The sequence below is a fragment of the Carassius carassius genome, chromosome 1 (assembly GCF_963082965.1).
Source record: "Carassius carassius chromosome 1, fCarCar2.1, whole genome shotgun sequence".
Taxonomy (NCBI): domain Eukaryota; kingdom Metazoa; phylum Chordata; class Actinopteri; order Cypriniformes; family Cyprinidae; genus Carassius; species Carassius carassius.
Window position 1 is genome coordinate 33,949,313 of NC_081755.1, and position 27,888 is coordinate 33,977,200.

Consider the following 27,888-nt stretch of genomic DNA (forward strand, 5'->3'; position numbering starts at 1 on the left):
CGAAATTCCGGTTCTTGGAAATTTGGAACCGGTACTAAAATGGAACTGGTTTTCGATACCAATCCCTAGTCATTTCCCAATCACTCCACCGGCCTCGCTCCGTTCCCAAGGCTCTCGGCCCCACCCCAATTGTCACAATTACTTTTTTAATGATCTCAGTAATAACATTGTTAAATAAAATTAGCATCGCTTACAGGCGAGTGCTTATGAGAAAGGCATGCAACTTTTTATGTTCATTTACAGTCATTTACATTTGTATCATTAATACATAGGAGTACAAGCAGAAAATGTAGGAGCACACCTTAAATCAGCCTGCAAACTTACCTTTTAGGGCAATGATTACAATATAAGGATTATTTAGCAGCTTTGCATGTTCATCTATAGTTTCCATCATCTGAAATCTTTGTGAGGTCTGGCATCTTCTGATGTCTCCACACGCGAGGCTGGAGAAACAGGAAAACAAAAGGAGGAAGATTAGCATAGCTGTTCATACTTCACACAAAAGATGATTTATTTCATCACATTTAACATAAGTGAAACATTATGAGCTGTTTTCTTTGTGAATACATGTTAAAATGTCATTGAACGTTCACACTGAGCTTAGTTGACAGGTGATCATAAAGCCAATACTGCCATCTTACCTGACAAACAAATTACCATATTTTCCACACTATAAGGCACACCTAAGAGCCTTTCATTTTCTCAAAAATCGGGCGTGCACCTGATAATCCGGTGCGCCTTAAGTGTACACTGAGTTCCAAAATCTGTAAAAATGTTGTTGTGCGACTTTGGTAAGCACTCCACTTACCTGACTGTTGAACCATTTCCCGCTGACACAGGGACGTAATAGGTACACTACGTACGCTGGCAGCGATCAACCATGATAAGAGAGAACCCGGCATGTTTGATGGTGAAAACTGTTCAAAAGCTGTTGCCCAGCTGTTCAATTCAGACACAGAAGATGAGGACTTTGATGGATCTGTGGGAGAAAATTGATTAAAAAATAATGTGAGTGTATTGTTAAATAGTAGAATAAAGTTCAACTAAACTCACTGTTTTGAAACTGCGCCTTATAATACGGTGCGCCTTATGGTGCAGAAAATACGGTAGAGAGGAGAGTAGCTTAACTTCGGTGGACTTAAACTTGAAAATGTTGTATAAAGATGTGTGACATCTTTTATTTTGTGCTTCAATTAAATATGAATCAATCGGTTCATGTGTGCTGCTTGAACTGAGGCACTACAGCGATCTGTAACATTAAAACAGCACAAAACACTATTTAATGTTTGAATTTATTTAAATAAAAAAATTAAAAACGGGCCAAATTTGAAAGCTGAAAACATGTTTCATACCAGAAGTGACCTTGTGTTGTCAGTTTCCTCTTTGGTCCACAATGTATTTTTCACTGTGTAAGAACAAGGTGTGTACTGTGAGAGCAGCATGGCTTGTCAGACATAGCTACAGTATTTAAGGAGGGCGGGTTTTTTGCGAAAGGTCAGTTGATTGCTTAGATCAAAGCTGATTTTTCAGCATCATTACTTCAGTCTTTAGCGTCATATGATCCTCCAGAAATCATTATAATATGCTACTTTTTGCCAAAGAAACCCTTCTGATAAATATGAACGTTAAAAAAAACAGCTCTGTTTTATATTTTTGTGTAAACCGTTTATAACAGCATAGAGTTTATTTATTTATTTTAAAGCTTAATTGTTATATAGACTCCAAACTTCTAAATGGTAATGTACACTAAATTTTTAAAAAGAAATTCATATTTTTATTCAGCAAGGACACATTAAATTAATCAAAAGTTAGTGTCAAGAAGAAATTTCTATTTATTAAAGAATTCTCTCTCTCTCTCTCTCTCTCTCTCTCTCTCTCTCTCTATATATATATATATATATATAATATATACATTAATATATTGTGCAGCACAACTGTTTTCAACATTGATAATAATCAGAAATGTTTCTTGAGCAGTAAATCATCATATTACAATGATTTCTGAAGATCATGTGACACTGAAGACTGGAGTAATGATGCTGAAAATACAGCTGCACATCACAGACATAAATTAAATTTCACCGAAAACTGCTATTTTAAATTGTAATATTATTTCAGAAATTGGTAAGAATAGCATTAGTGTATGTTTGGGGTAAACCTGCTAGTCATATGGATCAGTGTGCCTTGGAGATGTTGTTGGACAGGAGGTTTGCTCAGACTCTGGGATGCAGAAGGTCATCAAACACTAGAAGAATCTAGAAATATAACAAGCAATCTGTCACAGAGCCAACAATATTCAGTATACAATGACAGTTTTATCACAAGGAACCAAGCTACTAGAAATGTAGAAAAGAGAAAGAATATGTATTTAATAAATATCCTGAACAGTTTTTATCAATATTTGTTTACCATAGGCCTATTTCACAAGATGGCGACCGAGACAGGTAGTAGGGTAGCGGTTCTTCTGGTCGCTCCCTTACGATCGCTACTCATTACGATAATGGATTGCGGACAGCTTGTTTTTTCCCAACTGTTAAAATATCTGCCAAAACTCAGAATTGCATATGTTGTTCGTTTTTTTGATGATTTTCAGGGAGATGTGAATAGATCCAAGTTGGACGAAGGCTACAAATTATTTTGGGAACAATTTACTTTTGATTATCAAGGTAACGTTATGTATACATACAGTCGGCATCTAGTCATAGCTGGGGGCATGGCGAGGGCGGAGTCGGTGTGGGGGAAAACACTGCGAACATCGTGTGTGTATCTGAATGACAAAAATGCACAAATTGAGCGCTCATTCCCAGAGACGCGTCTCTTTTAACTTTAATATTCATATACACAAGTCCATATCGATATTTGATTCATTTTACAGCCCTAATATAGATGTATTCATTCAAAAATAGCCAAATTCCGTGACGTTCTGCTTTATACAGCAAGTTCTATTTTTGACTGGATTCCACGATTCAATCGTTTCGCAAACATAGACGGGGTGAATTTATGAATGAAAGTGTAAAAGTTCACACACAAAACTAAGTTGTTACGTGTCCACACACTTTTTTAAGTGGGTAAATGGGTTTATCTTCGACACTAGGCTAACGTTACATAGTTTTGCTTAAGGAGAATGATAAGGTTAATTATATATACATTCCACTTTCTGAAACAACCTTACACAGTTTTGATAGCGTTAATAATGAACACAATGTTAACGTAGCCTGCCTGTGATGAATGCAGACTGCACACATTTCCACAACTTCCCTTGATCATCCTCACAACTTATTGCCATTAGCCATTTTGTCATCCTTTCCGGTTCTGTATGTTTATAAGGAAGGATGTAGAACTTCATTTCATAATTTGTTAGTTTATTGGAGGTACAGAAAACGACACAACAACTCTTCGGCATGATTGCCCCGTGTATTTCAATTGGCGCCAACGCAATGTTTTTCCCCACGGGCTAAATTCACATCACGTGACGGGTCGTTCCCGGGGGCGTTCCCAGACCAACCGTCTGTATCTATAATGAGCCAGTTGCCATGATAATGATTTTCGAATTAATTTACTTTTATGGATTATTTTCAAAGCGGTTTAATAAAATCTAACTTCTTGTTAACTATGTGTGCGTGTTTGGACACTTCAGACTCAAATATTATTGCAGGGAAAGTGGTAATTAGGGCCATATGGTCATACGTAATTAGGGAAGTCGTGGCCTAATGGTTAGAGAGTCGGACTCCCAATCGAAAGGTTGTGAGTTCGAGTCCCGGGCCGGCAGGAATTGTGGGTGGGGGGAGTGCATGTACAGTTCTCTCTCCACCTTCAATAGCACGACTTAGGTGCCCTTGAGCAAGGCATTGAACCCCCAACTGCTCCCTGGGCGCTGCAGCATAAATGGCTGCCCACTGCTCTGGGTGTGTGCTCACAGTGTGTGTGTGTTCACTGCTCTGTGTGTGTGCACTTCGGATGGGTTAAATGCAGAGCACAAATTCTGAGTATGGGTCACCATACTTGGCTGAATGTCACTTCACTTCATATGTTAAGAAAGCGTGAAGAACCACATCAGCTTGAGGTAAATACATACAGGATTTAGTTTAATAATTCATTTTTATTTATTTTTTTATCACAAAATGGTTTCCAATGTAGCCTGTTAGTAATCCCACAGTCCATAGCATCAGTAACTGTATAATTTAGTAAGGGAGAATTAAAACAAAATAGGATGAGTTTCAGTTTTTATTTTATTTATGTAGCAATGGTCATCTTAACCTCTGCGCAGTGTTCAGGGTATTTCAGGACCCCAAATAAAAAAATAATTAAAAAAAACAAAGTGTTCCCTTCATCTAAATGACATGACTCTTAATGACTTTACCAAAACAGAAATTGGGATGTCTGATTGTATATTAGTGTAATAAAATCACTCATGAAAATGTTCATATAGTGCTTTTGTTTAAAATTGTAATTTTAAATGTGTTTTCCAGTAAATGGCAGAAATCTACCAGGCAAATTTTTCATATGACCATGTATGAAAGAAAATAATACTAGATATACTTTAAAATTAACTACATATTTATTTTGTATAAGCATTTCATATAAACGTAATACTTTTTTTTTTATTTTTATTTTTTTATTTGAACAAAATTTAAACAAATTCCATATAACCTTTATAGTAAAAACATTAAAGGAAGTGATGTTACAATTCATGATTGTCTAGATATCGGTGTTTTTAATTTCACATCTTAAAGCACTTTCTTTTTTTTAATCATTACAAATATCAGTATTCAACATTTTGGGATTAGAACATCAAAACATTATGCATTTGTAATAGCAGGTTAAATGCATTTATATCTTGCATTAAACAGTGTGAGTAAACATCTGTTGTCTGGGGTCTCTACAGAGCGATGTGTAGAGGATTGAAACTTGAGTCAGAGGTGCTGATGCTCCACACCTTGGTGCAGATGGCAAAGTAGTGGACCCAAATGAAGAACCTCCCTATGGCCTGGTAGAGTTTAAGTGCCCTGATGTGAAAGAAATCGGAGAGGCATCCCACATTGAGTTCGTTGGGAGCCATGCAAAACTGAGAAAGAAACACAATTGGCATTACATGGGCAACTGGTGGTTACTGGCTTAGTTAACTTGGTGTGATCTTGTGACAAATACAAGAGGTGACTTCCATGTGGAGAGGGTATGGAGCGATGATGAGCTGATCACAAAGATCACGGCTAACATTGATGAATTCTACTTTGGCACATACATTCATTTTTTGCTAGGAAGAAAATAGGCAAGAAAAATTTACCAACAAATGATGTTCCTGTTCTATAGTGAATGTAGTTATATAGTGTTCTATTACAAGAAAAAGCAGTTACCTCAATAAGTCATGCTTCAATTAATTACATTTTATTATTATTAATGTCATATTGTTGCAACATACCTACCCCAAACTGAAAAGATATGTCAGGAGGAGTTGGTGTTTTATGATGTGTTCAGAATCTGAAACGATATTGCAGATCATAAGTATAGAGTTAGATTGTTTTTTAATTCTATGACTTTAATTTTTCCACTAAAACCTAAGCATTAAATTCAGCAAAAACTGAATTCACTAGAAACTGAATTTGAATTGCTAAACTTGAATAATTGCATTGAATAACTGAATTTGAATAACATAATTTGAAAGTGTATTGTTTAATTTGAATCATTGCATTGAAAAACTAAATCTGAATTGTATAATTTGAAATTGTATTTATTAAAAAACTGAATCTGAATTGTAGCCGAATAAAATTTGTCCAATAAAAATTGATCCTCACTTAAAATTAAACTCTCTATAGTATATATCTTCACATTCACTTCTCACAATTCAGATTCAGTTCTCAAATTCAATTTCAAGTTACTGAGACAGACATCCGGGTAGTTGGAGGATGAAGGAAGAGCAATCGAGCACAGATCGATAGATAGCGTTCATTGGCACACAGGAGCCAATCAGCACCTACGTTTTGAAGCATAGTACGTACCCACCATGAAACAAGGAAGAAGTGCTTGCCTTGCCGACTGACTTGACCACCATGGATCCGCCTGGGACAAATATGGTAATGACAATTTTTTTTTTTTCACGATCTAACGATCATTAGTTTAATGTTGTAGCCGTTTTGTAGAAACGGGGGAAATTACATCTTTCTCGAGATGTTGCAGACACAGTAGCTATTATCCCACGTTTTTGTAGTCATGTACTAGCTCTGGTAACAACATCTTTGCTTGGCGTTTATTATTTCTAAGCATTTGCCTCTTCCTCCGGTGAAAATGTTGTTGCCGCCAAGTAGACTGGTCATGTCTTCAGCGTGGTTATTTCCGATAACTACTCCTCGTGATTGTCATTGTCAGGGTACTGCTTACTAAGAGGGAGAGAGAGAGTAGTAAGCTTGTATGTCTCACTATGTTTTGACAGGGAGACAACTCAGAAGTAGTCAATTCAACATATTTGCTCACAGATGCAATACCTTCCCATGGTCCTGTTGGGCCCAGTGCCCAACATCAAACTTTAGTATATTTTTTTAGTCAATAAAAAAATGTCAATATATTGTCACATTTTAGTTAGATATATCCCTCCAAGCATCTGTCTCCCCACCAATGGATTAATGCATTGACCAGTTGGATTTAATACTTTTTAAATGACTGAGCTGTTACCATAAAGGCTGACTGTGCTGTGTGATATACATTTATTTTCAACAGTACAAAGGTTTTTTTTTTTTGGTTGTCACTGTTCCCATATGATTATTATTGATCAGTTAGTCCTGACCATAGCAAAATTACTTTCTCTCAAAAGTCCACCTTTTAACTTTATTGTACACATTTTTACATTTTAATTTTACATTATATTTCATACTTGTGTTTTTTCATTTCAGCAAAGCTGACTTCATTCCTTCAACTTCAAAACAAAAGTACCTCATATCATGTCAAAGAATCCAGGGATCACCTGTAAGCTATGACCCTACAGAAGCAACAAAAAAGTAAATGGCACAAATATGCAAATACTAACATACAGTAGAGAAAGAATAATTCACGTACATACACCACAGTTTCTGAGAAACAACAGGCAAGTGAAAGAATTTAAAGCAATGTTTGAATGCAACATAGACTGAGTTGAACAGATTACATTTATGTCTGTTTAATTGTTTTTATAACAACATACACATAAATCATAGTTTGATTTTGAAAGATATGTAAACCGATGCTCTACGGTTAACAATGATTTTAGATTTTTCCTGCTTCTGATGTCATCTGAACCCGTTATGCATGATGTCAAGAAAGTCTTCCAGCATACTGTACTGTATATTACACCGGCAGAGAGCAAATAATTATTGTTATTATAATACAGTTCCTAAACATTTTTATATTTTTATTTACCACAGAAGCTCTGTCCCGAGACACTCTTGAATTACGTTGAGACTCATGATTCCCCAATCTTCCACAATGGACTTCACATAGGATGAACTTTTTCCAGTTTCAGCAAAACAGCAAAGATTCCTTAATGGATGACTCCACCTGGGCCACAGAGAAAACAATGTTACTGCCTGTACATGGCACAATTAACCTTTAACCTTACAGCTGAATCAATGCAGTAACACTGTTGAAAAACCCATGACATAGTAATTGTAACTCCACCCATTGTTGACAGCTGCACCCTATTCTGACTCCAATTAAGGGCCTTTAAAAAGGGTTGCTTTAGAGCAGCAATCAGTTCACTCCTTGTTGACTGCTCTGGATTCTTTCATATGGTGTTGTGGCTGTGTACAGATGTAAGTTTATTGTTTGTTTTGTATGGTTTGGATTTGTTTGTAATTCCTTTGATTGTTTATCTTTATTTGTTTATATTGTTTAAGTTCAGAAACCAGTCTGATACACCTGTGGAAAGAATGATGTACTGGCATTGGTGAAATAAACATTCAAATGGATGTTGTCTCAAGGTGTTTTAACTGACATCCCATTGTGATGCTCCCCCTACGAATAAGCAGTTTTCTAAGAGTCTTTGACATGGTCCTTCGAGCTGGAGATGAGCATTCCAATGGACCAAGAGCAACATACTAAACAATGCCATGTACCACCTCGGCGAGAGTCTTCAAGACAGACCAAACCTCCAGTCTATCTTGAGGACTATGAGACTACCTTACTGCCCTCTAAGCCTCCTCGAGCCAGTCAGTCAGTTTCCTCAGAACCAGTCCAAAGCAGTATTGAATATGCCAGAGAGAGTCATTCTGAACCTTGTGACCCTGTCTTACTGGAAAAGAAGCAGTTAAAGGAGTTCGTAATGGAATTAGGCCAAAGTGTGAAGCAGATAAATTCCAAAGTGAATCGGATGTGTTCTTCAGGAAGTTCTTGGTCATCTGAAGAAGGTAGTGAAAATTTATCTGTACTGCCCTTACCTGATAAGGATTCTCTAGTCCCTTGTACGGTGACTGATTCAGCTGCAGCATTAGCTCAAGAACTTCGAGTTCATTTACATGAACAACATCATGGGAAAGTTGGTTCCGAGTTAAAGTCACCGCCATGTATGAGTAGAGCGTCCTCTCTTCCTCCACCTTCTTCTATGGTGTTGACTCCTCAATCCCATTTGGCTCCTGATTTGAATGTTTCACACGTAAATCAAGTCCCTACTGATGTGAATGTTGTTAGCCATCCAGTGTCAAGGCAATTACTTCAAATCGGAGCCCTTATGCTCCTCATTTGTCTACTTTGAAGGGAAGTTCACAGCATCCGGCAAGTCAGTTCATGGCCCCTGATTTGTATGCTCTAAACCCTTGGGTTAATACATATCATCAGTTATCAGGACAGTCTCATGCATCTAGACCTGCAGTGCAGCCACCAATCCCTCCTTGGGCTATGAATCCACCATTGTTTGGCCCAGTTTATCCTGGTTTTTGGCCACCAGTACCAGGTCCTTTGTATCCAAGCCATTTTTCAGTTCCTAAGAATGCTGTTCATCAAGAAGCACAAGATTCCCAGGGTTTTATGTCATCTCAGTATCCACCATTTTCACAGCAGGCTTTGCATAATTCGGTGGTTAGATCTGAACCTCCTATTAGTCAATTACCTGTTTCTTCTTCATATCTGGCCTCTGGCACGATTACACCAGCTGTACCCATTACAGCTCAAAGTGGAAATATGACTATGACAAAGTTCGTATGGCAGAGAAGGAAGGAGACCAGAGTCGGCGTACTGTGGCTCGTGGGAACTTTATTATGCTGATCAAAGAACGGAAAACAAAGTCATGCCACATCCGCATAAATCATAACATTGATACTTTCAGGCTCTCGCTTTCTGTCGGTCGCTTCCTCCCACGAGTCCTCAGGTCTCTCTTTTGTTCTCTGGTTCCCAGCTGGCTTAAATACTGCTTCCCCACGCCAATCACTGCAATGAGAAGCAGGTGTCACTTGTCTCTCACTTAACTCACTTACCACCGCTGATCTCCTCACTCTCTCTCCCGTCGCAGACCTCGCTAAACCACACCTCCCCAGCCACATACCCCCACGGGGAGCCATCCGGCCTGCAGCCCCCCCCCCCCCCCCCATTCCTGGAGAGGAAGTCGGCCACAGCCATCTGTGCCCCTGGCCTGTGAATCACCTTGAACTTAAATGGCTGTAAAGCTAGATACCAACGGGTGATTCACGCGTTGGTATCCTTCATGCGGTGGAGCCACTGGAGGGGCGCGTGGTCCGAGCAGACGGTGAACTCCCGGCCCAGGAGGTAGTAACGAAGGGTGAGGACCGCCCACCTGATGGCCAAACACTCCTTTTCTATGGTGCTGTACTTAGCCTCTCTCTTAGAGAGCTTCCGGCTAATGTACAGCACCGGGCGATCCTCCCCCCCCCCACCTCCTGGGACAGGACCGCGCCCAGCCCCCTGTCCGATGCGTCAGTCTGCAACAAAAAGGGGAGAGAGAAGTTAGGAAAGTGCAGGAGCGGTCCACCACACAGGGCAGCATTAACTCGGGTAAAGGCCTGTTGGCACCGCTCCGTCCATTGGACCGTATCTGGTACCTCCTTTTTAGTGAGGTCAGTCAGGGGGCTAGTGAGGTCCGAATAACCAGGAATAAATCTCCTATAATATCCCGCCAGCCCCAGGAACTGCCTCACCTCCTTTTTGGTCTTGGGTCTGGGGCAAGTCGCAATTGCTGCCGTCTTGTCTATTTGGGGACGCACTTGCCCGTGACCCAAGTGGAAGCCCAGATACCTTACCTCCACCCACCCAACCGCGCACTTCTTCGGGTTGGCCGTTAGCCCCGCCCGTCTCAGCGCCTCGAGGACAGCCCTCACATGCTCCATATGCCGCCGCCAGTCGCCACTATAAATGATAATATCATCCAGGTAGGCGGCGGCATATGCAGCATGCAGGCGCAACACTCGATCCATGAGACGCTGGAACGTAGCGGGGGCCCCGAACAAGCCGAACGGAAGCGTCACAAATTGGTGTAAACCAAACGGCGTGGTGAAGGCTGTTTTTTCTCTAGACATGGGAGATAAGGGGATCTGCCAATATCCTTTTGTCAAGTCCAATGTCGAATAAAAGCGAGCCGTACCTAACCGATCGAGCAACTCGTCAATCCGTGGCATTGGATAAGCATCAAATTTTGACACTGCGTTCACCCTGCGATAGTCCACACAAAATCGCACCGAGCCGTCCGTTTTAGGGACCAAAACAATCGGGCTCGCCCAATCACTGTGGGACTCCTCGATTACTCCTAACCCCAGCATCGCCTCTAATTCTGTCTGAACCACTTTTTTCTTGTGTTCAGGTAGTCTATATGGCCGGCTGCGAACCACCACGCCCGGCTCTGTCTCAATATGGTGCTGAATCAGATTAGTACGACCAGGTAGAGGCGAAAACACGTCTGCAAATTCGGACTGTAACTGTCCAATGTCAGTGAGCTGCGAGGGCGAGAGGTGATCCCCTCCCGGGGCCAGGGCGAGGGATTTTTCTTTAATGATCGCCTCTGGCCCGAGATCCTCCTCTCCGCTCACTGCCGTCGCTAGCAACACTGACTCCTCTTCGCTCCATTTTTTAAGGAGGTTGAGGTGGTAAATTTGCCTGGAGTCGCCTCTGTCTGTTCGTACTACTTCATAATTGAGATCGCCTATTCGCTGTGTGACCTCAAAGGGTCCTTGCCACTTTGATAATAATTTGGAGCTGGAGGTTGGCAGTAATACGAGCACTTTATCTCCCGGTGCAAATTCTCGGAGCTTAGTTCCCCTGTTATACAGCTGGCTTTGTCTGCCCTGGGCCTGAAGCAAATTCTCCATTGAGAGCCGCCCCAGTGTATGGAGTTTTGCTCTCAGGTCCATGACATACTGAATTTCATTTTTGCTATCCGAATGTCCGTCCTCCCAAGTTTCTTTCAGGACGTCCAGCACCCCGCGGGGCTGGCATCCGTAAAGAAGCTCGAAGGGGGAAAACCCCGTGGAGGCTTGGGGGACCTCGCGCACAGCAAATAAGAGGGGCTCTAGCCATCTATCCCAATTTTTCGCGTCTTCTTGTACGAATTTACGAATCATTGTTTTCAAAGTGCGATTAAATCGTTCGACCAGTCCGTCTGTTTGTGGGTGATAGACGCTGGTCCGTACCGCTTTAATGCCCAATAATTCGTATAATTTGCGTAACGTGCGTGACATAAACGCGGTGCCTTGGTCCATGAGAATCTCTTTTGGGATTCCCACGCGGGAGATTAAACGAAACAGGGCGTCCGCCACACTCTTCGCCGAGATATTGCGGAGCGCCACTGCTTCGGGATATCGTGTTGCATAGTCCACTATGACTAACGCAAAACGATGTCCCCGTGCGGATCGTTCTAATGGCCCGATGAGGTCCATACCAATTCGTTCGAAGGGGACCTGCACTAAAGGTATGGGGCGCAACGGCGCTTTTGGGGTGGCCGGTGGGTTCACCAACTGACATTCCCGACACGACGCGCACCATCTGCAGACGTTCTCATGAATGCCCGGCCAAAAAAATCGGGTCATTAGACGATTTAGCGTGGCTGTCATGCCTAAATGCCCCGCCATTGGATTGCAATGTGCCGCCTGGAAAAGCATTTCCCGACGGCTCTTAGGTACTAATAATTGGGCCGTATCTTCCTTTGTCTGAGCGTCATGGGTCACTCGATACAACCGGTCCTTAATAACGGCAAAATACGGATAAGAGAGCGCGCAGTCAGGATGGAGGACCTGCCCATCGATGGAACGGACCTGCTCGAATGCATGTTTAAGGGTCTCATCCTGGGACTGCTCCAGGGGAAAGTCATCGCGACTGGAAAGGTTTAGCCTCGCCAACTCGCTCGGTTCCCCTGAAGCTTCCCCACTGGGTCCGGGTACAGATTCTCCCACCTGAGCGCACGCCCCGCCAACCGGGCCGCTCTTTTTCCCAGAGGCATCCACTGTTAAACACCCCAATAATTGTTCAAAAGCTGGCTAATTGGTACCCAAGATTAGTGGATGCCGGAGGCGCGGACTAACGGCCACCTCCACATAATGCTTTTGTCCCCTAAATTTGATGCCTATGGTTTTTATGGGGTATTCCACTATATCCCCGTGCACACACCTCCCCTTAACCACGCGCCCCGTATCCAATGCCCCGGATTGTATCAGGCTTTGATGGATGGAGGTCTGGTTACAACCTGAATCCACCAAAGCCTGATAGGTACCCCCCTTAATACTCACGGGTATTTGGTACAACCCGGCTTGATCGGGGGCAGCCTGCGGGTCGTCCGGGATCCGGACCCACGTCCCCACCTTCATAACCGGGCACCGGTCCACGAAATGGGCCGGATCCCCGCAACGCCAGCAGGCCGGCCCAGGCCTCCCCCCCACCCTAGTGGTTGGAAGTGGGTCAGGTGATTGACGTGGGGAAGCAGCTGGTAGCTCAGCCAGTCCCTCCCCGTGCGGCGGCCCCATTCCCCTGGCCGGACCCCGTGACATGGCGGCCGGCTCCGTCCCTGCTCTCCAACTGGGTGCGGCCCTCGGTGGCCCCGTGTACCGAGACCTGGGTAAAGGGACAGGCTTTGGAGAAAGAGGAGAGAGAGAGGGGGGAAGAGAGAGAGAGAGAGACAGATGGAAGGGGTTCGCCGACCCCGGAACACGCCGCCAGCTGATCCTCCGCCAGTTGGATGGCCAGATCCAGCGACGCCGGCCGGTGGCACTGGACCCACTGAGCAGTCCTCTTCGGGAGACGTGAGATGAACTGCTCCAGCACCACGGTGTTGATAATGGTCTCGGCGTCGCTTCCTCCGGCCAACAGCCATTTGCGGCAGGAGTCCCGGAGCTGCTGGGCTAAGACAAAGGGCCGGCCCGCTTCGGTCAGTTCTAGCGACCGGAAGCGTTGACGGTGCTGCTCGGGGCTGAGGCCGACCCTTTGGAGCACTGCTCTTTTTAAGTCTGCATATACCAGGAGGTTCTGGACGGGCAGTTGTTGAGCAGCCTTCTGGGCCTCCCCTGACAGCAGCGGAATTATCCGGACCGGCCAGCTGTCCTCCGGCCACCCACACGCCTCGGCCGTCCTCTCAAACAAATCGAGGAACGCTTCCGGATCATCTGTTGGCCCCATCTTCGTAAGAGGCATGTGGGCAGCAGGGCTGGAACTGGGGGAGGCCGACCTCGTCCGAACCTCCCGGTCCAGCATGCTCCGGAACAGCTCGCGGTCCTCCCGCTGGACCTGCATCATTGCCTGAAACCGATGTTCGTGGTCGGCTCGCAGCTCCAGCAGGGCTTGATGTTGTTCCTGATGCAGGCCCGCGAGAGATGTAGTGAGCTCCGCAAACGGCGTTCCCGATGATCCTGACGGGGTTTGCATGGCGGCGTCGTTCTCCTTCCTTCCCGGGTTTGGGCACCAGTGTGATAAAGTTCGTATGGCAGAGAAGGAAGGAGACCAGAGTCGGCGTACTGAGGCTCGTGGGAACTTTATTATGCTGATCAAAGAACGGAAAACAAAGTCGCGCCACATGCGCATAAATCATAACATTGATACTTTCAGGCTCTCGCTTTCTGTCGGTCGCTTCCTCCCACGAGTCCTCAGGTCTCTCTTTTGTCTCTGGTTCCCAGCTGGCTTAAATACTGCTTCCCCACGCCAATCACTGCAATGAGAAGCAGGTGTCACTTGTCTCTCACTTAACTCACTTACCACCGCTGATCTCCTCACTCTCTCTCCCGTCGCAGACCTCGCTAAACCACACCTCCCCTGCCACAATGACCAACTGTGTCCAGCAGGGGAATCAAGATGTTCAGTCTTCACTACCATTAGCTATGCCCAGTTTACCTTCACCTCTTCTTGTGAGACCTATTGTGCAACAACAAAGTAACGAGATACAAGAGAATAATCCTATACCTTGTGTTTCTCAGTCTTCAGTCCAACAGCCTGTTTCAAGTTTTCAAACAGGATATGATCCAAGAGCCCAAGTAAGCTATCTTTCAAGATCTTCTCGAATTGAAGGTCCTTCATTTCCATATCTTTATAAGGAGGATCCTAAACAATTCATAATGTTAAAGATGGCTCTGGAGAATTTACTACCCCCAGCATAGTAGAGCCACTCGACCAGGAGAACCCAATAACTCGGTGAATTTCTCTTTATGGCTGCAAGAGGAAGCAGACTGTCAAGCAATAGTAGGACAAGTCGGTGTTGTCCGGCTGAAACCTAATGACCATTACCAGATGGGGAGGAAACTAAGGCAGTATCCACCAACTACAACTATTCTTCATGGAGTAAGTGGTGTTCCAGTAGAAAAGATCAGTGATTCTTTTAGTCCCGTCCAAAATTCCAGTTTTGAGGGAAAGGAGTTGCTGAGGTTCCCATGTCCATTCTGTAAAAGTGATGATCATCACCTCAGTAGATGCCAAGCTTTTAGCCTGCTTGATCTGGAGAATATGAGAAAATGGATTTAAGAGCATCATTGCTGTTGGAGATGTGGTAGGGCTCATCAGGCCTCTCGGTGTGACCTAAAGAAAGGCTGTTCGAAATGTAAAGGTAAACACCTGGGAATTCTACATGAGGTGAATCAGAAGAAGCCAGACTCTGGTGTTTTCTTGCTTAGTCGCCCAAGCTGTTCCCCAAGAGTTGTACTGAAAGTAGTTAAAGTCCTGCTGAGCCATAATAGTAGATGTATGGAGACGTATGCCATCTTAGATGACGGTTCTGAAAGGACAATGCTTCTACCTCTAGCAGCACAGCAACTTGGATTGAAGGGCACAGCTGAATCATTGTTGCTAAGAACTGTGCGTCAAGACACAGAGGTCCTGTGAGGAGCCAGTGTAAGCTTTACAATTTCTCCAGCAAATTCTCATAAGAAATATCAGATCCAAGGGGCTTTCACTGCACAGGGATTGGGCCTTCCTGAGCAATCCTATCCCATTTCTAGCCCTTTAAAACGATTCAACCATCTAAAGGGACTTCCACTGGAAACATTTAATAAAGTCCAGCCTATGCTTTTGATTGGTGCTGATCATCCGTATCTTCTAGCTCCAGTGGAGAAGTTTCATCTTAGCCCTCATGGGAACCAGCCGCAGTTCATACCAGATTGGGATGGGCTCTTCAAGGTTCAGTATCGTCAGCTCAATCAAATGAGACTGAAACCCAGTGTCTGTTTCTTTCTGGAGTTTCCATTACCTCTCAACTCCAACAGGATGTAGAGCGGTTTTAGCAAGTGGACGTGTTCCCCTATAAGAGTGAAAAAAAACAATTATACGGTCCAAACAAGACCAATATGCCCTAGATTGTCTTAACCGGTTGACGACAAGAGAGACTGTGAATGGTGTCTCTAAATATGCCACTCCTCTACTTCGCTCAAAGCATCACCCTTGTTCAATGCTCCTAAAGTAGCAGTTATGTCCTCCCTCCGATGGACAGAGCGCCAACTGACACGAAATCCAGAGCAGGGCCTTATCTATGAAGGAGAGATTCAGAAACTGGTTGATTCTGGTTATGTGAGAAAGTTGAGTCATGAAGAAGCCTTTCAAAGTAGTGAGTCCTGGTTTGTACCTCACCATCTCGTAAAGCATAATGGAAAGAATCGATTATTGTTAAACTGTTCCTATATGTATAAAGGAGAATCACTGAATGCTCACCTACTGCCTGGTCCGACCTTAGGGTCATCCTTATTACAACCCGAATTCCGGAAAAGTTGGGACGTTTTTTAAATTTTAATAAAATGAAAACTAAAGGAATTTCAAATCACATGAGCCAATATTTTATTCACAATAGAACATAGATAACGTAGCAAATGTTTAAACTGAGAAATTTTACACTTTTATCCACTTAATTAGCTCATTTAAAATTGAATGCCTGCTACAGGTCTCAAAAAAGTTGGCACGGGGGCAACAAATGGCTAAAAAAGCAAGCAGTTTTGAAAAGATTCAGCTGGGAGAGAATCTAGTGATTAATTAAGTTAATTGATATCAGGTCTGTAACATGATTAGCTATAAAAGCTTTGTTTTAGAGAAGCAGAGTCTCTCAGAAGTAAAGATGGGCAGAGGCTCTCCAATCTGTGAAAGACTGCGTAAAAAAATTGTGGAAAACTTTAAAAACAATGTTCCTCAACGTCAAATCTCATCATCTACAGTGCATAACATCATCAAAAGATTCAGAGAAACTGGAGAAATCTCTGTGCGTAAGGGACAAGGCCGGAGACCTTTATTGGATGCCCGTGGTCTTCGGGCTCTCAGACGACACTGCATCCCTCATCGGCATGATTGTGTCAATGATATTACTAAATGGGCCCAGGAATACTTTCAGAAACCACTGTCGATAAACACAATCCGCCGTGCCATCAGCAGATGCCAACTAAAGCTCTATCATGCAAAAAGGAAGCCATATGTGAACATGGTCCAGAAGCGCCGTCGTGTCCTGTGGGCCAAGGCTCATTTAAAATGGACTATTTCAAAGTGGAATAGTGTTTTATGGTCAGATGGGTCCAAATTTGACATTCTTGTTGGAAATCACGGATGCCGTGTCCTCTGGGCTAAAGAGGAGGGAGACCTTCCAGCATGTTATCAGCGTTCAGTTCAAAAGCCAGCATCTCTGATGGTATGGGGGTGCATAAGTGCATACGGTATGGGCAGCTTGCATGTTTTGGAAGGCTCTGTGAATGCTGAAAGGTATATAAAGGTTTTAGAGCAACATATGCTTCCCTCCAAACAACATCTATTTCAGGGAAGGCCTTGTTTATTTCAGCAGGACAATGCAAAACCACATACTGCAGCTATAACAACAGCATGGCTTCGTCGTAGAAGAGTCCGGGTGCTAACCTGGCCTGCCTGCAGTCCAGATCTTTCACCTATAGAGAACATTTGGCGCATCATTAAACGAAAAATATGTCAAAGACGACCACAAACTCTTCAGCAGCTGGAAATCTATATAAGGCAAGAATGGGACCAAATTCCAACAGCAAAACTACAGCAACTCATAGCCTCAATGCCCAGACGTCTTCAAACTGTTTTGAAAAGAAAAGGAGATGCTACACCATGGTAAACATGCCCCGTCCCAACTATTTTGAGACCTGTAGAAATCAAAATTGAAATGAGCTCATTTTGTGCATAAAATTGTAAACTTTCTCAGTTTAAACATTTGCTATGTTATCTATGTTCTATTGTGAATAAAATATTGGCTCATGTGATTTGAAAGTCTTTTAGTTTTCATTTTATTCAAATTTAAAAAACGTCCCAACTTTTCCGGAATTCGGGTTGTAGGTGTACTCCTTCATTTTAGGGAACTTCCTGTGGCCATTAGTGGTGATATTAAATCCATGTTTTTTATCAAGTTTGTCTGTTGCCTTCTGATAAATCTCTTCTGCGTTTTCTGTGGCGAAGCATGAGATGGGATAAGCCAGCTGGTGTTTATGAATGGCAAGTTTTGCCATTTGGAAGTACCTGTAGCCCTTGCTGTGCGGTTTATGCTTTGCAAAAGCATGTAAGAGCTCTACCAGAGGATTGTGAAGATGTTAAGGCGTCTATCACCAAGGCTTTTTATGTTGATAACGGTCTACAAAGTGTTATGGACATCCCGACAGCAAAGGAGTTTGTTGGGAAGTTACGGACCCATTTGAGAGATGGAGGCTTTGAAATTCGACAGTGGGCAAGTAATGTTTCAGAGGTGGTGGAGGATCTGCCCAGCTACGCAAAGTCCGCCCACACTGAACTTTGGTTAAGTCAAGACTGTTCAGATGCTAGTGAAGGCATGCTGGGATTAATTTGGCACTGTGCCAGAGATACTCTTACCTTGCGCAATGTTTATAGGGTCCTTGCAAGTCAATATGACCCTATAGGGTTCCTTCTACCTTTTACCACTAGAGCCAAAGTCCTGCTTCAACAAATGTGGAGTAATGGAAGACAATGGGATGATCCTGCACTACCTGAAGGTATTAAGAAGGCCTGGGTAGCATGGGAGAGTGAACTTCCTGCTATCACATCCATTGTGTCGGCAGCCATATCACCCTGGAGCCGAAGACCGGTTTCCCACTGAAGCTAAGCAGGGTTGAGCCTGGTCAGTACCTGGATGGGAGACCTCCTGAAAAAACTAGGTTGCTGCTGGAAGAGGTGCTAGTGAGGCCAGCAGGGGGTGCTCACCCTGTGGTCTGTGTGGGTCCTAGTGCCCCAGTGTAGTGAAGGGGACACTATACTGTCAACAAGCACCGTCCTTCGAATGAGACGTTAAACCGAGGTCCTGACTCTCTGTGGTCAGTAAAAATCCCAGGATGTCTGTCGAAAAGAGTAGAGGTGTGACCTCGGCATCCTGGCTAAATTCGCCCATTGGCCTCGGACCATCATGGCCTCCTAACAATCCCCATATCCACTGATTGGCTTCATCACTCTGTCTCCTCTCCACCAGTAAGCTGGTGTGAGGTGGGCGTTCTGACGCACTATGGCTGCCGTCGCATCATCAAGGTGGATGCTGCACACTGGTGGTGGATGAGGAGATACCCCCTGAAAATGTAAGCGCTTTGAGTGCCTAGAAAAGCGCTATATAAATGTAATAAATTATTATTATTATTATTATTGAACTACCAAGAACATATGGTCCTGTTGATCTTGATGGAAATTCCCTTAGGAGGGAGTTGCACGTATTTTGTGACGCCTCAGAATTGGCTTATGGGTCAGTGGCCTACTTAAGGACTGTCAATCAGGAGAGTGAAGTTCTAGTCTCCTTTGTGATGGCCCGATCCACAGTTGCACCTCGTAAGTCAATTTCTATACCTCGTCTAGAATTGTGTGCTGCCCTCACCGGGGTTCAATTGGCAAATCTGTTGCAGAGGGAACTTGATCTGCTCATTCAACAAACAATACTGTGGTCTGATTCGATGACATTACTCAACTGGATTCGTTCGGAGACTTGCCGCTATAAAGTATTTGTTGCAAATCGTATTACTGAAATCTTAGAGTACTCTGCTCCTGATCAATGGCGTTATGTTAATACCACTAGCAATCCAGCTGATGATATCACTAGGGCCAAGAATCTGACTGATCTAACCAAACCTAATCATTGGACTCGAGGCCAATTGTTGAAGCTGTGGCAGTTAACTCTTTGCTGGACAAGGCTCAGATTGAACTTCTCCTGTTGCGACAGGCTCAGAGGAAAGACTTTGCAGAGAAGTATGGTGCATTGCGAATTGGAAAAAGTGTTCCATCTAGTAGTAGATTTTACAATCTTGCACCTGAGTTCGATACCATTGCTGAAGTTATTAGAGTAGGAGGGCGACTTCGACATAGTCAAGAACTTGCTTTTGATACCATTCATCCAATTATTCTTGATTCAAGAATCTCTATCGTTCAACTTTTGATTGCAGCTGTAGATGCCAAATTGGGTCATCCTTGAGTAGATAGAGTTTATGCTCATCTTAGGCGCTACTACTGGATTTTAAAAGGTAGACAAGCTGTGAAGAAATATCAAAGAAAGTGTCTGGAGTGTGTCAAATGGAAAGGAAAACCAATAGTTCCTAGGATGGCTGATCTTCCTCCATCTAAGCTCAATCTGTTCAAACCTCCCTTCTGGTCCTCAGGAATGGACTGTTTTGGGCCATTTGTGATCAAGTCTGGTCGTAAGACTGAGAAGCGATGGGGATTACTTTTCAAATGTCAGACCACTAGATGTGTTCATTTAGAACTGCTGACTAGTATTGACACTGATAGTTTTTTAATGGCACTCCGCCGTTTTGTAGCTAGAAGAGGACAACCTTATGAAGTGATTTGTGATCAAGGAACTAATTTTCATGGGGGTGAAAGTGAACTGAAAAGTGCCTTTGACCAATTAAGCCCAGTCTTGCAAGAAAAGCTGTCTAATCATCAGATTAAATTCACCTATAATCCTCCTTATGCTCCACATTTTGGAGGAACGTGGGAGAGGGAAATCCGATCCATCAAGGGTGCACTTCCATCTGTTTTAGGGAGTCAAGTAGTTACTGAGGAGGTTCTAACAACTGTATTGGTGGAGGTTGAAGAAATATTGAATTCCAAACCTTTAGGATATGTTTCTTCTAGTGCTGATGATTTGGATCCTGTTACTCCTAATTTGCTTCTAATGGGGCAGCGGGATGCTTCGTTACCCCAAGTGATTTATGCAGATACTTTATTTCAGAGAAGACGGAGACATAGCCAGGTTCTGGCGGATCAATTTTGGACCAGTTTTATTAGGAATTATCTGCCAAATCTACAAATTCTCCAGAAATGGCAGCAAGATCAAGGTAACCTGAAAGATTCTGATGTAGTCATGATCTTGGACCCTCGACTTCCCCGTGCTTTATGGCCCATTGGTAAAGTATTAAAGACTTTCTTGGGCAAGGACGGCCGTGTTAGAGTGGCTGAGATAGAAATCAAAGGGAAATCTTATGTTCGTCCTGTTAGCTTATTCCTTTACCCTTTATTAAGGATTAGTATTGAGTATTATGTCATTGTGATTTTCTAGAATTGAAAATATGATGTCATATTTGGGGGCAGCTTTGTTGAAAAACCCATGACATAGTAATTGTAGCTCCACCCATTGTTGACAGCTGCACCCTATTCTGACTCCAATTAAGGGCCTTTAAAAAGGGTTGCTTTAGAGCAGCAATCAGTTCACTCCTTGTTGACTGCTCTGGATTCTTTCATATGGTGTTGTGGCTGTGTACAGATGTAAGTTTATTGTTTGTTTTGTATGGTTTGGATTTGTTTGTTATTCCTTTGATTGTTTATCTTTATTTGTTTATCTTGTTTAAGTTCAGAAACCAGTCTGACACACCTGTGGAAAGAATGATGTACTGGCATTGGTGAAATAAACGTGCAAATGGATTTTGTTTCAAGGTGTTTTAACTGACATCCCATTATGATTCTCCCCCTACGAATAAGCAGTATCCTAAGAGTCTTTTACATGGTCCTTCGAGCTGGAGATGAGCATTCCAATGGACCAAGAGCAACATACTAACCAATGCCATGTACCACCTCGGCGAGAGTCTTCAAGACAGACCAAGCCTCCAGTCTATCTTGAGGACTATGAGACTACCTTACTGCCCTCGAAGCCTCCTCGAGCCAGTCAGTCAGTTTCCTCAGCCCCAGTCCAAAGCAGTATTGAATATGCCAGAGAGAGTCATTCTGAACCTTGTGACCCTGTCTTACTGGAAATTAAGCAGTTAAAGGAGTTCATAATGGAATTATGCCGAAGTGTGAAGCAGATAAATTCCAAAGTGAATCGGATGTGTTCTTCAGGAAGTTCTTGTTAATCTGAAGAAGGTAGCGAAAATTTATCTGCACCGCCCGTACCTGATAAGGATTCTCTCGTCCCTTGTACGGTGACTGATTCAGCTGCAGCATTAGCTCAAGAACTTCGAGTTCATGTACAGGAACAACAGCATGGGAAAGTTGGTTCCGAGTTAAAGTCACCGCCATGTATGAGTAGAGCGTCCTCTCTTCCTCCACCTTCTTCTATGGTGTTAACTCCTCAATCCCATTTGACTCCTGATTTGAATGTTTCACACGTAAATCAAGTCCCTACTGATGTGAATGTTGTTAGCCATCCAGTGTCAAGGCAATTACTTACAGATCGGAGCCCTTATGCTCCTCATTTGTCTACTTTGATGGGAAGTTCACAGCATCAGGCAAGTCAGTTCATGGCCCCTGATTTGTATGCTCTAAACCCTTGGGTTGATACATATCATCAGTTATCAGGACAGTCTCATGCATCTAGACCTGCAGTGCAGCCACCAATCCCTCCTTGGGCTATGAATCCACCATTGTTTGGCCCAGTTTATCCTGGTTTTTGGCCACCAGTACCAGGTCCTTTGTATCCAAGCCATTTGTCAGTTCCTATGAATGCTGTTCATCAAAAAGCACAAGAGTCTTTTACAAACACTGTTAACTACTATTGACATTGTACCAAATGTTCAGACTGAATATACAGAGGAGAACTGGTCCCCAGTGTTTTTGGTTAGTCTGGTTTCTCCAAAGGTTTTTTACTCCATTATCAACATCTTGCAGATTTTTCTTTATTAACCACTGTTGCCTATTGCTTGCTTGCTGTATGTATGAAGACTGAAGCATTTAGCACCAACTATTAAAATAGTGAGGGTGCTTTTGACCATATAGACACAACAGTATTTTCTGTAAAGATTCTTTGAAATGTTATGTATTTCGAAAAATGTATATATGGCTTACATTGATAGTGTGCATATTGCTTGAACATTTATATGTAAAAAAAAAAATCAGTAGAATTATTATTATAATGTACTATTGTATGTACTGTGTTATATCAGTTAAAGTCAATTACAATTGTAATTTCTGTCATCATAATTTAAATAGTGTGATAATTACTGTATGATTTTCTTTGAAAACAATAGTTTCTTAAATAATAGATAATCAGTAATTACAGTACATTAACTGCCTGTAAGCAAAACCATATATAACAACATAATTCTTATTACGACCACTGGCACGGCACCAACATACCTAAACTCACTGGTTCAATCTTATGTGCCCAGAAGTTTGCGCTTTGCAAGTGAACGACACCTCGTGGTGCCATCCAAAAAAAGTTCTAAATCACTCTCACTGACCTTTTCCTGGAGTGTGTCCAGCTGGTGGAATGACCTCCTGATCTCTATTCGTACAGCTGTGTCTTTACTCATTTTCAAGAAACATCTAAAGACTCATATTTTTCGCCAGCACTTAACCAACTAATACTAGCACTTTCCTTTTCTTGTCTTTCATATATAAAAATAAAAATTCTTATCACACCGGATCCATGGTGGTCAAGTCAGTCGGCAAGGCAAGCACTTCTTCCTTGTTTCATGGTGGGTACGTACTATGCTTCAAAACGTAGGTGCTGATTGGCTCCTGTGCGCCAATGAACGCTATCTATCGATCTGTGCTCGATTGCTCTTCCTTCATCCTCCAACTACCCGGATGTCTGTCTCAGTAACTTGAAATTGAATTTGAGAACTGAATCTGAATTGTGAGAAGTGAATGTGAAGATATATAGAGAGTTTTATTTTAAGTGAGGATCAAATTTTATTGGACAAATTTTATTCGACTACAATTCAGATTTACAATTTCAAATTATACAATTCAGATTCAGTTTTTCAATGCAATGATTCAAATTAAACAATACACTTTCAAATTATGTTATTCAAATTCAGTTATTCAATGCAATTATTCAAGTTTAGCAATTCAAATTCAGTTTCTGGTGGCACATATTTCAGCCCATACTGATGTCACTAGCAGGTGTTTTTTCCAGCTCTTTTTTCCCCCATGCCTCAGCAAGAGCACCTAATTAAAGTAAAGCAAACAACAATACATGTATTATTTTGTGTTAAACATAAAACTTTAATAATAAACAACTCATTATTTTGTTAAGTTACTATCACATTTATGCAATAATACAGTATACCAGTTACTTAGAACATCAATTCAAAGTTAAATAACCTACAAACCATTAGAAATACAACAGGTGTTTGCTCAATTGTTCGAATTTCCTACATTGTTGTGGATTTTATTGATAACTTGAATTGTCTGTTAATTTTGTGTGACTTAAGCCAGAAAGAGAGTAGTATAAAAGGGTGATGGCAAAAGTATAAAAACACCGCTTCACTAACCTGCTCGACTGTTAGCATAACTGCTACCATGTTCTACGTTAAATGTATAACGTTACATTTAACAATACAAATAAAACATACTATATTTTATTAATGTCTATAGTTGCCGATAAACTTTTAATATAAGTTATTGTTTTAGTTAACATTACACTCACCTGGGACAGGACGGCTGTTGTAATCGTGCTCCTGCACCATCTCGACATTTACTGCTCTGCACCACAAACATCCCGTTTTGATGGCGTGATTTAACGTCTCTACAACTTTTCCACGTAAATCTGAAAGGTACAGCTCGTGGTGCGAGATCTTTACGACCGGACTCCGGTTTGACACGGACCTCTGTGTAGTGCTTAGTCAAGTCAAGTCACCTTTATTTATATAGCGCTTTAAACAAAATACATTGCATCAAAGCAACTGAACAACATTCATTAGGAAAACAGTGTCAATAATGCAAAAATGATAGTTAAAGGCAGTTCATCATTGGATTGAGTTATGTCATCTCTGTTCAGTTAAATAGTGTCTGTGCATTTATTTGCAATCAAGTCAACGATATCGCTGTAGGTGAAGTTTCCCCAACTAAGCAAGCCAGAGGCGACAGCGGCAAGGAACCGAAACTCCATCGGTGACATAATGGAGAAAAAAACCTTGGGAGAAACCAGGCTCAGTTGGGGGGCAGTTCAGTTCTCCTCTGACCAGACGAAACCAGTAGTTCAATTCCAGGCTGCAGCAAAGTCAGATTGTGCAGAAGAATCATCTGTTTCCTGTGGTCTTGTCCTGGTGCTCCTCTGAGACAAGGTCTTTACAATGGATCTGTATCTGGGGCTCTAGTTGTCCTGGTCTCCGCTGTCTTTCTGGGATGTAGAGGTCCTTTCTAGGTGCTGATCCACCATTTGGTCTGGATACGTACTGGATCCGGGTGACTGCAGTGACCCTCTGATCTGGACACAGACTGGATCTGGTGGCCACGGTGACCTCGGAACAAGAGAGAAACAGACAAATATTAGCGTAGATGCCATTCTTCTAATGATGTAGCAAGTACATAGGGTGTTATGGGAAGTGTTTCCGGTTCCGGTTTATCTAATTAATGCAGCCTAAAAATCCTTTAACGGATTTGGATAATAAAAGCATATTAGTATGTTATGTGTATGCCAGGTTAAACAGATGGGTCTTTAATCTAGATTTAAACTGCAAGAGTGTGTCTGCCTCCCGAACAATGTTAGGTAGGTTATTCCAGAGTTTAGGCGCCAAATAGGAAAAGAATCTGCAGCCCGCAGTTGATTTTGATATTCTAGGTATTATCAAATTGCCTGAGTTTTGAGAACGTAGTGGACGTAGAGGATTATAATGTAAAAGGAGCTCATTCAAATACTGAGGTGCTAAACCATTCAGGGCTTTATAAGTAATAAGCAATATTTTAAAATCTATACGATGCTTGATAGGGAGCCAGTGCAGTGTTGACAGGACCGGGCTAATATGGTCATACTTCCTGGTTCTAGTAAGAACTCTTGCTGCTGCATTTTGGACTAGCTGTAGTTTGTTTACTAAGCGTGCAGAACAACCACCCAATAAAGCATTACAATAATCTAACCTTGAGGTCATAAATGCATTGATTAACATTTCTGCATTTGACATTGAGAGCATAGGCCGTAATTTAGGTATATTTTTGAGATGGAAAAATGCAGTTTTACAAATGCTAGAAACGTGGCTTTCTATGGAAAGATTGCTATCAAATAGCACACCTAGGTTCCTAACTGATGACGAAGAATTGACAGAGCAACCATCAAGTCTTAGACAGTGTTCTAGGTTATTACAAGCAGAGTTTTTAGGTCCTATAATTAACACCTCTGTTTTTTCAGAATTTAGCAGTAAGAAATTACTCGTCATCCAGTTTTTTTATATCGACTATGCAATCCATTAGTTTTTCAAATTGGTGTGTTTCACCGGGCTGCGAAGAAATATAGAGCTGAGTATCATCAGCATAACAGTGAAAGCTAACACCATGTTTCTTGATGATATCTCCCAAGGGTAACATATAAAGCGTGAAGAGTAGCGGCCCTAGTACTGAGCCTTGAGGCACTCCATACTGCACTTGTGATCGATAGGATACATCTTCATTCACTGCTATGAACTGATGGCGGTCATATAAGTACGATTTAAACCATGCTAATGCACTTCCACTGATGCCAACAAAGTGTTCAAGTCTATGCAAAAGAATGTTGTGGTCAATTGTGTCAAACGCAGCACTAAGATCCAATAAAACTAATAGAGAGATACACCCACGATCAGATGATAAGAGCAGATCATTTGTAACTCTAAGGAGAGCAGTCTCAGTACTATGATACGGTCTAAATCCTGACTGGAAATCCTCACATATACCATTTTTCTCTAAGAAGGAATATAATTGGAGGATACCACCTTTTCTAGTATCTTGGACAGAAAAGGGAGATTCGAGATTGGTCTATAATTAACTAGTTCTTTGGGGTCAAGTTATGGTTTTTTGATGAGAGGCTTAGAGGTTTTGGGGACATATCCTAATGACAACTTAGCACACACTAACGTCCTACCTTTCCTCACATTAAAGGTCGCCCCCTCCTCTCTCCGTATAGCCCAATTTCAACGCTTTTTTAAAATTTTAGTCGGTGGGAAAACTACGAAATGACTATGAAATGAAAACTATGAAATTATAAATAAGGCTGTTTTTTTATTTGAAGAACACAAAGGCACACTACACCTCTGATTACTTTTGGTCTCCGCCATTTTTCGGCAAGCGAATGAACGCTAGCGCTTTCACCGGAAAATAACTTACCCTACTTCCAGTTTGCCTACGTCACGGTGTGAAATATGCGTTTGAACTGTGACGCTGTGTAATGACGTCACTGATTAATGTTAGTGTATATTTAGGTTAAATAAAAAAGCCTATTTTCAATCATCCATTGAAAAATGACCAGCAAATCTTTTACAGAACTGTCAATGCCTCTCATCTACACATAAATGTGTTATTAAAATCCCAAACTCTTCATAAAAGCTCAGTCTATGGAGTTAGCATTCGTTACCTCCTCTGATAATGGTTAAAATGCTCACGGACTTGTTCGAAAACACTAAACCATTTCTATGAAGTAAATTCAACAAATGCGGGTCAAATACAAGCAAGAGAGATGTCAGGAACAGTGGCATATGATATTTGTGCAATTTTAATTTACTAAATTTACCGAAAGCAGTGAAAACAGCTGCGAGACACGGAGCGTGCAGCTTGACAGTGTTGTCGATCGCCCCATTTCCATGGCAACTCCCTCCGCTCCAGTGTTTGAATCTGAATGGACGCTACTCCAAAGTTCAGCGCGCACAAAGTTTTGATGCACATGATGTTGTATAACGTTAATGGGCGCCGAATATAACCACAAAATGGTGTTAACTGTTATCTACACATCTACATCGCAAGAGAAATGGACGAATCAGTCATATAAAAAAGTTATTCAGAAAATCGCTTGGACAAAAGCGTATGCTTTGGCCTGTTAAATAACATATAGATAATAAATGGACAATAACGAATGTCACCAATAACATCTATAACTAATGGTTGCCCATTTCATTTTTCTTTCCTCATAGGTAAAAATACAAACTTTTCTTCTGCTAACACCAGAAAAAGAAGAAAGAAAAAAACTAAAACCATGGCTAACTATGCTACCAACAAAGGTAAGCCATATTAATATAGTATCATTTAGAATATATAGTATAAAATATGGAAAGCAACACTGTAAGAGAGAATAAAATAATAAATTAACCTTGTGTAATACCTATATTGTTATTATTATTTCAATGAACAGAT

The 27,888-nt window shown here is 42.2% G+C and overlaps 1 protein-coding gene and 1 long non-coding RNA gene across 5 annotated transcripts in view; both read right to left on the bottom strand.

Moving 5' to 3' along the window:
- LOC132146955 (immunoglobulin gamma-1 heavy chain-like) overlaps positions 1 to 27,888 on the bottom strand; it is a 364,816-nt gene that overhangs the window by 210,672 nt on the left and 126,256 nt on the right. The gene's annotated exons all lie outside the window — the stretch shown is intronic.
- Positions 1,918 to 27,378, bottom strand: LOC132147366 (uncharacterized). The gene is made up of 3 exons (XR_009434911.1): positions 27,272 to 27,378; positions 27,116 to 27,171; positions 1,918 to 2,255 (listed from the first exon to the last, which is right to left on the bottom strand). It is a non-coding gene; the product is annotated as an uncharacterized LOC132147366 (long non-coding RNA).